This window comes from Lolium rigidum, chromosome 2 (genome assembly GCF_022539505.1).
Source record: "Lolium rigidum isolate FL_2022 chromosome 2, APGP_CSIRO_Lrig_0.1, whole genome shotgun sequence".
NCBI lineage: Eukaryota > Viridiplantae > Streptophyta > Magnoliopsida > Poales > Poaceae > Lolium > Lolium rigidum.
In genome coordinates, this window is record NC_061509.1 from 12,076,724 (window position 1) to 12,089,384 (window position 12,661).

At 43.2% G+C, this 12,661-nt stretch overlaps 1 pseudogene; it reads right to left on the reverse strand.

Annotated features, from left to right (window-relative positions):
* Positions 1-201: 201 nt before the first annotated feature.
* On the reverse strand, positions 202-10,274 carry LOC124689226 (annotated as a pseudogene).
* Between the last annotated feature and the right edge of the window lie 2,387 nt (positions 10,275-12,661).

Below are 12,661 nucleotides of genomic sequence, written 5' to 3' on the forward strand. Positions count from 1 at the left end.
AGAGCACTGAATGCTGTATGCTAGATGAGCTCTGTGCTCATCAAGTTAATTCTGCTCAGTAGGTTGGACAGAAGAGAACAAGTACATACTAGAAATAACTTATACAGCTAGCTGTAGCTGCATCCAGAGGATAAATGAGAAGAAAAACTGCATGTTATATGTTGCAGTAACCCAAGCTATGAGTGTATGATATTTACAGTTTCACTGCTTGTTGTCAGCCTCTTCATCCGCTTGCTTGTTAGTTGCACAAGATACAAGTGATATTTCATCCCTCTTCTTTCCCCAAAGCACAAGATAGAGTCCCAGTACCATCAGTGCAGATCCTAGCACACTGTAAATGCAATGCCAAGATCATTATTAACAGGAAGAGATATTTCATTGCAATAAAAAAAGCTGGAACCATTAACTTAGTTTATCTTGTGTCAAAAATAATAATTCAGTTTGGCAAGAATGTATATGTATGTCATGTAACTTTGGCAATGACAAATGATCACTGCAAAAGGACAGAGAGACATGAGATTGAGGAACCATATGTGCATCACCTTCCAAGGTAGATCTGCTCATGGAGGAAGAAGAAATCGATGGTGGCTACCATGATCTGGATGATGGGGATGAAGGCCGCGGTAAAGACCGGACCCTTCTTCTCCACGCACCACGTCATTATCAGGTACCCGGCTCCAGACCCAACAATCCCCTGCACCCACAATTTTGATTGTAGGATTAACCACTCAAGTATTTAATTACTAGTCGTACTACTATTTTCACAAGTATATTTGGTTCAAAGACTTTAGTTGTTCAAGTTGGTCAAAGAAAATGGTGTGTACGATAGATTGCATATATAGACTAATAAGCTGCAAGTTAAGGCATCGCTTTTACTAGTACTTGCTCCTTCTGGACAAGTGCTTTTCCTTTTGAAGGTGGCAGAAGTCAAGAGGATGAAGAAGGTGATGCTGATCTCTTAGCTTACTGCATACAAGACGGTGACGATCTCCAGCTTGCTGGTGAGCATCCACCGCGAGGCGCGCCTCTCGATGGCCACCGTCAGCGCCCCGCCCTGCAGGGTGCTGATGAAGAACATGAGGGCGGTACTGGAGTAGATGGCTGGGTACTTCTTGGTCAGCCTGGTTTGCAGCAGCAGCCAGAAGGAGAAGCACAGGCAGTTGGCTAGCAGCGCCATGGTACCCAGCATCCAGCTCCTGTCACCACTGCCATCAGCGTGGTGAGTAGCTGGGATCAGTGAAGCGGCCTCCTGGTGTGTCAGCGGCACGCCCTTGTAGAGACTCAGCAGCAGCAGGCCAGCGAGTGACATGAGCGTTCCGGTGATCTTTGCGGCTCCTGCCGTGCTCTTCACCTTCAGCGGCTCCATCCTCAGCACGACGGCGATGAGGAAGGTGAGCACGGGTGAGAGGTTGATGAAGGTGATGGCAAAGGTGGCGGTGGTGTACTGCAAGCCGTAGAAGAAGGTGTACTGCGAGAGCGCGGCGCCGAACACGGCGCTGAAAAAGAGGTACGCTAGGATCTCTAGTGTGAGCTTGGGCCTCGTGCTCCTGCAGGAATGCCATGGCGCTATGCAGCTTTAGGAAATGAAGAGAGATTGCATGTACAGGGATGTTTTGTGTACATACCTTTCTTTGAAATAGGCTATTGGAGCAAGGAAGACGGTGGCGACCAGCTGTCGGAGAGTGACCAGAACCAGGCGGTCCAGCCCCTGCTCCAGCGCCTTCTTCACCAGCGCCGTCATCACCGCCGAGATGAGATCGAAGACCAGCATTCCCACCACCGGTCTCCACTCCTCCACCCACATTGTAACTTGTAAGACTGCTGCTGGCTACAAGATAATGACTGATATGCTCATGAACTGACTGATTATATATATAACTCTGTAATGCCACTCACTGACCCAAAGTGACGGCTCTCATTCATCCATGGGGGCAAAAAAAGCAAATGCTAATATGCTATCACCATACTTAATTAATTGCTTTGATTACTCCTGTGAAAAGTTACTTCTACTACTGAATATTAATTATAATCTAGAAAATGGCATGTCAAGAGACGGTAGGAATCAAATTGTTAGTGCAAACGTGAAAGTAAAAAAAAATCCTGATTCAGTTCCTTACCTTTTCTTGTGCCCCGGCCAAAATATGCATAAGATGCCAACAAGGTGGAGAAAAGATGGAAGCACTGAGATGGCAAAACTCTTTTCCTAACACCAACGTGTATACTTTCCATTAGCATCTAAAAGAACATAATTACTTGCCATTACTAATAACCTGATAGATTATGCGATACTACCTTTGGGTCAGCAATGTTGTGGCAAGAGACAGTGAATTGCTCAACTCTAACACCACCACTACTGATAATTCAACTTTGTACTTGTTAGTGTTATCCTGCTCCTCCTAAACTGTCATTTTCACTAACAATTAGGGCTAGTTTCACGTTCGGACTGTAAACTCCAGCAACAAGTATTTTCTGTAATAATCACTTAGTACAGTGTTGAAGACTAATAAAGGTAAGGAAGGCAACCACAACTCCACATCAGGCACCACACTACCAGAAAGTAATGTGCACAATGATCACAAATCTTATTCAAAGTTGTAGCAACATATACAGGACGTAGTTGGAACAATTTAGGGTGATTCTTGACTTCCGGCAGACCTACTACTATGAATGTCCTTCCTATGCTTCACAGATTTGGTCGATTCTCCCTGTCTTCTTCCACTCCTTCTGCTGGTAGAATAGCAGTCCTTGTTCTTCTCCGAGAGGAGAAGATAGAGGCCTCCAACTCCAATGACAAGAGCAGCACCTACCACACTTGAAGGACTTGCCGAAGTTCTATGCCTTTAAGCAAAGTTGTTGTTTGGCCGATAGCTATTTACACTTGCAACTTCTTAGCAATATGCCAATTGTTAGTCCTTTGGTGGTAACTGATGTTTATTGTCATTAACGCTTGCAATATATAAGCAACATGTTAACTATTAGCACAAGTGATAAATATAATACATGTGTACAACGATATCTGGATCAGAATTTGTTTTACGATGATTTTTTCCTTTCTCACCAGGACATAAGATCTGCAATAGATTTTTTCATAAAGTAAATAGCTAAATGGGTACATATGATTTTTCTTCCTCGATAAAATATAAACATGATATTTCACGTGATGTGAAACCAAATAAACAAAACAGAGTCCAGGTTTTATTTCCCAGACATATTGAAGTATCTTTGCTTCTTTTGCATATTTATAAGTCATGCAGTTGTTTCCGTAAACTTTTATTAAAAGCCAATACCTTCCCAGGTAAAGCTATTCGTGAAGGATGAAGAGATCAAGAACTGCAGCTATGATCTGAATCAGAGACATGAAGCCCGCTGTGAACACTGGCCCCCTCTTCTCGATGCACCAGATCATCAACATGTACCCTATCCCCGATAGTCCCACTCCCTGCACAGCAAAAGTGCAAAGTTTCAGTGGAATCCCAGCACATACATTGAATCTGAACCATTCTTTGTGGAAAAAAATCCTGTCCCTAACTGAATGTCCACACTTTCTGTGCCAGACCCAGGCATGTGTCTGACTTGTGGGGCCATATGTTCATTAATTAGAGGCATGAAGGACTAGAATTATGTTTTCTTACATACCAAATTCAAATTCAACCAAATAGGATTATATAAGTTAAGAAGCCCAGGTCAAGAAGCTGGTGTAAACCATCCTCGTTTATGTCCAGACAAGTAGGATCAAATAGCTTAATCATGAAAATAAAAGACTGATGTTCTTTGTTTTACGATAACACAGACTTTTATTGATTCTTTGCAGATTGGTGGTTATTTGAGCTATCTTACATACCGCGAAAAGAATGTTTACCATCTGCATGGTTCCTCATAGCAGCCACATGGAGAGACACCTTTGGTGGTGGGTGCCAGTGCTCCTGAGCTGAACAAGGCCATGGATGCACTGCTGGAGGTGACTGCAGGATACTTATTGGTGAGCTTCCCCCTGCAGCAGCACCGAGCCCAGCATCCATCTGCTGCTGCTGGTGCCTGGCGGTGATGTTTCTTGGCCCGAAGAAGTTGAGTGGGTTAGGGCCGCACCGCAGAGTCGCACCACTCTGACTGACTGACGGGAGCGTTCCTGCGATCTGTGCCAGACCTGCTTTGCTCCTCACATCTACTGTTTCCATCTTGCATAACTAGTTTCAGTCTGGATTAACAGTTCGCAAACTGAGAATATATGTCGATTAAGGGGGATAAAAAATTGACCGGAAAAGGAACGGCAATCAAGAAGGTGAGGACTGGAGACATATTGGAGAAGGTTGCGGCAAGTGCTGCAGTGAACTTGGTGCCATTGTTCAGAACCAATCTAGCTTAGGAAACCTAAACAACTCGCACTAATCATCATTCATCCATGGCGTAACATGTAGAAGATCTAACACAGATTTCATCCTCTTCAATGATCTAGCTTGTTGCGACATCCTCCATCGGCACATCCACTGTCGGCGGAACATACCCAACTTCGCCTGGCTGTCGCACGTAGAGGTCAGCGTCCGTCTTCGCCATGTCCGGGTCGTCGTCATCGAAGAGGAGCTCGTCGTCGGAGTCGAACCATGATGCAGGCGGCGAGGCGGCGAAGAAGGAGTGGTGACGGATCTCATGCTCGGTTTCCAAGATCCGGTCCCACTCCGGCGAGTTCACGCCGTAGAGGGGATCCGCTTGCAGCTCCGGCGGCAGCTCCACCCACCGCCGGTGGATTTCTTGGAGGCTTGTGGGGCCTCTTGGCGGTGGTGCGTAGGCGGCCCAGTATTGGCACGCCTCGGCGGTTCGAATCATGTTGCAGCGCTGCTCCGGCGCCGGCTCGTTCCACAAAGCCTCCTCTCCATCAACGGACAAATGGGTCTTCTCAGCCTTTGCTGGCTCCTCCGCGTCAACTCGCTCTTGGGTCTTCTCGACACCACCCAACTGTTCCAGCTCTTGCGCATCTAATGTGCTTGCCGAGGAGGCAATCTACAACAACATTAACAATGAATTCATTAAGGATGCACAGAAGGTAATCTAGTGAGCGGACTATACATGTAGTAATTTGGCATTCTTAACAGGTTAGTATGGTAATTTTCAGCTGCATTTCAGACGCACACACACTTGGTTTCTTGAACAGACAACACATTGTCAGGTCAATAATCTCAGGTAACACAATTTAACGAAGTTGCAATGGAAGTACATGGTTTTTAGCTGATCAAATGCTCACAAACACCATAATAGTAACGAATGTTAGAGAGCACTGACAATTGACGGGTGTGATCGTGTTGGGTACTTCTCTTGCAAGTTCGGTAATCTGACAAACTGTGTCATGTGTGCAGCACAACAGCTTCTGAAGTGTTAATTTAATTATTCCTTTTGTGTTCTACAAACTTTATGTTCCTTTGTTTCTTCTTTTAAATTTTTTTGGCAAAGTTTTGTTTCATGATGTAGGTTTTTAGCTTTAATTCTACATGTTCGAAATGTTTTGTCATTTTACTTGTGTTGAGAAAACCAGCCTACAAATAATTCCTAACCTCTGGGTGAAACCGAGCCATACTAATTGGCTAGTACAATGTAGATTAAAAAACCCAAAATGACACACCTTTTACCTGACTAGTATAAATACTTATTCACATTAAATTTGCATATAACTTTGAGACCACATGGCCCCATCATGAACAGAAGTATCAAGACTTGCTAATTTTGGAGAAAATGGAACATTTGGATTTAGCAAATCATGCAAGTTGAATGAAGTTAGTCCTGACATTTTCCCAACCATTTCTTCTTAAAACAACCAAGGCACTTGCAGATATGATACATATTCATAAGTGAAGTTTCTGGATACTGGAAACGTTGTTTGCATTAAAGCTTCACGTATAATCATCTTTGCTCGCTCATGACAGTTTACCACTAAACCATGGAGAACAAACTACGATGGAAGGGAGAAAGGTGTCAAGATTCAGACATGAGAACAAGAACACTATCCTAGAAACTGTGCTCCGTGCGATAAACAACTACAGGTGCAAGTGAAACAAGTCAGTTGTGAAACTGCACTTCTCTGCGCATCTACAGAAATGAAACTGAGGAATCTCGTCCACCATACAACAGAATAAGAGGATCTAAAAAATGCATCAAACTTTGCAGGTTCATGCACAATCAGCATATAAGACTTTAGACATATCCAATAGAAAAAAAAAACATGCAGAGGACAGAAGAAGAATATCATATCTCAGTTAAGCTGTTTTTAGAGCATCGTGCCAGTTCTTTTTCCCTTGTATAGCCATAGCATTGATGGAACCAAAGAGGAATGTCATGACTCTTGATCAAGATAGAACTAGAAAGAGAAAGATCGATTTTGGCTAGAGATACTGAGGCTAGCTACAAAGTTACATGTATGCTGCATTTTCCAATAAATAAAAACAGATCAACTCTGCTTGATGAACAATGCGTTTTTCTTTTCTTTTGAGAAAACAACCGTGGCTCTCTCCCTATACACACATCTGGAGTTAATTAAGAGAAGGTCCAGCCAAAGGTATTCACAACTATCTAAACAGGAACGAAAATCTTGAGCCAAAAACTCATCGGTTTGTTAGTGTATAAACCAGCTCACCATGCTCTACTACCAGATATAAGTTAACCTAATCAATCTGTAGCACACAACAACACAAAACAGATCGCTAGACAGTAAATTCGCACACACAGGAACACACTGCCAACTTTTCTGAAGATGCTAACTGCAGCAAGAGCTAGAGGGAGAGATTCACACATCCCACTTGCTTCTCTGGGCTGCCTGCTCATGTCTGTAAAATGGGGAACAACTCACGGACCAATTCAGACTCATCTACTGTTCGAGAACTGAGTGCTAACTCAGTGGCAAGGCTTGCGAGTGCGTAGCCAGCCCACCCGGGTTCAAATCCCCTCTGTAGCGATAATTAGTTGGAGGGGCGGACTAAACGGGTTACCATCCGTAGTGGTAATACTGGAGAGTCTCATCCTACCTAACAATGTATAGCCAAGGGAGGGATGATTGCCCCGTTGGGCAACGTTTTAGACTCAGCTACTGTTCCGCTATAGATGATAAATCTTGAACGAGGATCTGAAATCTTCAATGTCAGTCTACTTTACCGACATGATATCAGGAGCAGCTAGCTCAAATATCTCCCTGATACAGGAGCAGCTTATCTTAGCATCTGATGCATGGGTGGATGGAATCCTCCATCATGATTTGACTCAGAAGGATGTCTTGTGTTCCGAATCTATATGAAGTTCACTAAGCTAATAATTGAATCGATGGATGGGGGACAGGGGGAGACCGGAGGAGAAGGATCAAGTAAATCAGACCTGTCCCGCTGGGTTCTTGTCCTCCTCCCCTGCCGGGTTCTTGTCCTCCACCACCACCACACGCATCTTTCTCCGCAAGCTGGGCGACGGCAAAACAGCCGGGATGGGCGGATGGCGCAGGCGTAGAGGGGAGGCACTGGGCGGCGAGCTTGGCGTAGAAAGGAGGCACTGGGACGAACGGGGTGGAGGCGGCGATGAGCGGGCCGCCGGCTCAGCGGTGGCGAACGGCGTGGCGGCGTGCCCTACCGGCGTGGAGGTACTCCGTTTTGGACTAGCGGACCTCCGACTGATGCCCTGCAGTCAGACCACCTACACTAACTTTGGGTACGTTTGGTTCATCGCCCAAGCTAGTCCTGCCAAAAAAAATTGGTAACCTAGGACACGTTTGGTAGGCATGGGCTGAGACATAGAACGGGTCGTTTGGTTGCCTGCAGACCATTGCGTTTTTGCACTGATTGGATTTTAAAGCACCCCGGAAGAGGTCCTCGAGGAACGCCCGAAATGACAGTTTCTCTAGAGGTTGCTCCGCTCAAGAACGAAGTTGCTCTGCTCAAGAATCTGTAGAGAACACAAGCACAAGTGATGAGGGCTAAGAAACAGTAATGAAAGGCAGAAAGAAAGAAAGGTTTTGGGCTGAGAAGAGAAAAGCTAGAGTACGACATATACGATATGCTCCAAGTAAACTTTGCAATCAAGAATAAGCTCAAGAGGATCAGGACTATTTGTGATGAGTGATGAATATGTTCTAGATGTATTGTAGGAGATCCTGCGAATGGTTGAGCTAGGGAGAATTTGTAATGTACCCTAAGTAGAATTTGTAATATACCCTAAATACCACTCGTAATGTATTCAACTTAAACTGCTACTTGTGTTGTTTCTGATTGAACTAGGCCAATGATTATAACCTGGGATCATAGTAGGTGGAGATGATTGATCAGAACCTATGACATGATTGAACATGACCATGCCATTGGTTCTGATCAAACATCTCCTCCATATGTCATGATATTATGAGGCATATGGTACCTTTCTTTGCATGTTTCTGCTTCTTCAGTTCTGCGTTGACCAATGATTGAACAATGGCATAACGGAAGGCGGGGTGTTGCCCTCAAACTTAGTCATTGTGTCATATTACTTGCACACTAGACTTAGTTTGCGGACAATCCCTTTGCATGCCGTGTGATCCTATATATGAGGGCTCTTTTTGTTTGTCTAGTGCATTGGCCAATAATTGAACAATGGCACAATGGAAGGCAATGTGCTGCCCTCAAACTTAATCGTGTGTGCTAGCTTCCATACACACTAGACTTAGTTTGGGGACAGTCCCTCTGTCTGCCATGTGACCGTATGAGGCCTCATTTGCGTTGGCCAATGTTTCAACAAAGACACAATGAAAGGCTAAGTGGTGGCTGATGACCCACAAGTATAGGGGATCGCAACAGTCTTCGAGGGAAGTAAAGCCCAATTTATTGATTCGACACAAGGGGAGCCAAAGAATATTTGTAAGCCTTAACAGCGGAGTTGTCAATTCAGCTGCACCTGGAAACAGACTTGCTCGCAATAGTTTATCAGTAGCAACAGTTTTATAGCAGTAGCAGTAGTGAAATATAAGCAGCAATGTAATAAAGACAGCAGTAGTGATTTTAGTAAACAGCAGGATTAAAATACTGTAGGCATAGGGATGGATGAACGGGCGCTGCATGGATAAGATAACTCATGTAATAATCAAGGCTAGGCATTTGCAGATAATAATAAAACAGTATCCAAGTACTAAACAACCATAGGCATGTGTTCCGTATATAGTCGTATGTGCTCGTAATGAGAAACTTGCACAACATCTTTTGTCCTACCAGCCGGTGGCAGCCGGGCCTCTAGGGAAACTACTGGTAATTAAGGTACTCCTTTTAATAGAGTACCGGAGCAAAGCATTAACACTCCATGAACACATATGATCCTCATATCACAGCCTTCCCCTCCGGTTGTCCCAATTTCTATCACTTTGGGGCCTCGGGTTCCGGACAACAATATGTGTATACAACTTGCGAGTAAGATCATAAAACAATGAATATCATCATGAATCAATAACATGTTCAGATCTGAAATCATGGCACTCGGGCCCTAGTGACAAGCATTAAGCATAACAAGTTGCAACAATATCATAAAAGTACCAACAACGGATACTAGGCACTATGCCCTAACAATCTTATGGCTATTACATGAACAATCTCATCCAATCCCTACCATCCCCTTCAGCCTACAGCGGGGGATTTACTCACACATGGATGGGAGAAACATGGATGGTCGATGGAGAGGCGTCGGTGGCGATGATGGCGATGATCTCCTCCAATTCCCCGTCCCGGCAGGGTGCCAGAACGGAGTTTCTGATCCCGAGATTGGGTTTCACGATGGCGGCGGAGTTCTGGACGTCTTCTGGAAAAGTGGTCGAACCCCCTGGGGTTTTCGCGACGGAAGGAATATATAGGCGAAAGGGCGGCGCGAGGAGGTGCCCGAGGGGCCCACCCCATATGGCGGCGCGCCCCCCTCTTGGCAACGCCGGCCTATGGTGTGGAGGCCGTGGGCCTCCCCCTGGCTTGCCCTTCTGGCTCTGTGTGTCCCTTGGAAAAATAGGAGGTTTGGCTTTTGTTTCGTCGAATTCCGAGAATATTGCCCGAACAGCTTTTCTGGAACCAAAAACAGCAGAAAACAGGAACTGGCACTTCGGCATCTTGTTAATAGGTTAGTCCCGGAAAATGCATAAAAATGATATAAAGTGTGAACAAAACATGTAGGTATTATCATAAAACTAGCATGGAAAATAAGAAATTATAGATACGTTGGAGACGTATCAAGCATCCCCAAGCTTAGTTCCTACTCGCCCTCGAGTAGGTAAACGATAAAAAGAATAATTTCTGAAGTGACATGCTACCAACATAATCTTGATCATACTATTGTAAAGCATATGAGATGAATGAAGTGACTCAAATCAATGATCTATAGTTTGCTAACAAAAAGATAATGACTAAATAACTGAATCATATAGCAAAAACTTTTCATGAATAGTACTTTCAAGACAAGCATCAAAAAGTCTTGCATGAGAGTTAACTCATAAAGCAATAGATTCTTAATACAAGGTTTTGAAGCAACACAAAGGAAGATTCAAGTTTCAGCAATTGCTTTCAACTTTCAACATGCATATCTCATGGATAATTTGTCAATACAAAGTAATATAATAAGTGCAATAAGTAAGCATGTAAGAATCAATGCACACAGTTGACACAAGTGTTTGCTTCTAAGATAGAAAGAAGTAGGTAAACTGACTCAACATAAAGTAAAAGAAAGGCCCTTCGCAGAGGGAAGCAGGGATTACTCATGTGCTAGAGCTTTTATTTTGAAAGCATGGAAACAATTGTGTCAACGGTAGTAATAATTCATATAGGTTATGTATAAAACTTCCTATAAGTTGCAAGCCTCATGCATCGAATACTAATAGTGCCCGCACCTTGTCCTAATTAGCTCGGGTTTCCATGGATTATCATCGCATTACATATGTTTCAACCAAGTGTCACAAAGGGGTAACTCTATGCCACCTGTACAAAGGTCCAAGGAGATAAATCGCATTTGATTTCTCGATTTTGATAGATCTCAACTTAAGGACATCCATACCGGGACAACATAGAAAACCAGATAATGGACTCCTCTTTTTAATGCTTTAAGCATTCAACAATAATAATATTGTCATAAGAGATTTTGAGGATTTGAGTGTCCAAGCTGAAACTTCCACCATGATACATGGCTTTGGTTGGCGGCCCAATGTTCTTCTCTAACAACATGCATACTCAAACCATTTCAAGTCATGGTAAATCTCCCTTACTTCAGACAAGACGAACATGCATAGCAACTCACATGATATTCAACAAAGGTGTGACAGGTTGATGGCGTCCCCAGATAACATGGTTACCGCTCAACAGGCAATTTATAAGAACTAAGATACACAAGCGACATATTCCTTACCACAATAGTTTTTTTAGGCTACTTTCCCATGAGCTATGTATTGCAAAAACAAGGAATGAATTTTTGAAAGATTTTAAAAGTAGCACGCAAGCAATTTACTTTGGAATGGCAGAAAAATACCACATAATAGGTAGTTATGGTGGACACAAATGGCATAGGTTTTGGCTCAAGGTTTTGGATGCACGAGAAGCATTCCCTCTCAGTACAAGGCTTTGGCTAGCAAGGTTGTTTGAAGCAAACACAAGTATAAACCAGTACAGCAAAACTTACACAAGAACATATTGCAAGCATTATAAGACTCTACACTGTCTTCCTTGTTGCTCAAACACCTTTAGCAGAAAATATCTAGACCTTAGAGAGACCAATCATGCAATCCAAATTTCAACAAGCTCTACGGTAGTTCTCCACTAATAGGTTTAAACTACATGATGCAAGAGCTTAAAAATGATCTACTTGAGAGCTCAAAACAATTGCCAAGTATCAAATTATTCAAGACAATATGAAGCATTTTCTGTTTCCAACCAAATAACAATAAGTATAAGTGCTGTGGCTTTCAGCTTTCGCCATGAATATGAAAAATAAAACGAAGAACACAACTGTTCAAATGAAAAAGCGGAGCGTGTTTCTCTCCCACACAAGCATGTTAGGATCCGATTTATTAAGAGAATGATAATAACAAACGAAAATAAAAGCACACGGACGCTCCAAGTAAAGCACATAAGATGTGACGGAATTAAAATATAGTTTCACTAGAGGTGACCTGATAAGTTTTGATGAAGAAGGGGATGCTTTGGGCATCCCCAAGCTTAGATGCTTGAGTCTTCTTGAAATATGCAGGGATGAACCACGGGGGCATCCCCAAGCTTAGACTTTTCACTCTTCTTGATCATATTATATCATCCTCCTCTATTGATCCTTGAAAACTTCGTTCACACCAAACTCAAATCAATCTCATTAGAGGGTTAGTGCATAATCAAAAATTCACATGTTCAGCAAGGACACAATCATTCCCAACACTTCTGGACATTACCCAAGGCTACTGAAATTTAATGGAGCAAAGAAATCCACTCAAACACAGTAAAAGAGGCAATGCGAAATAAAATGCAGAATCTGTCAAAACAGAACAGTCCGTAAAGACGAATTTATTCGAGGCACTTAACTTGCTCAGATGGAAAAGCTCCAGTTGAATGAAAGTTGCGTACATATCTGAGGATTACTCATGAATTTTTTCAGAATTTTTAGATTCTTCTACAGAGAGAAAAACTCAAATTCGTGACAGCTAAAAATCTGTTTCTGCGCA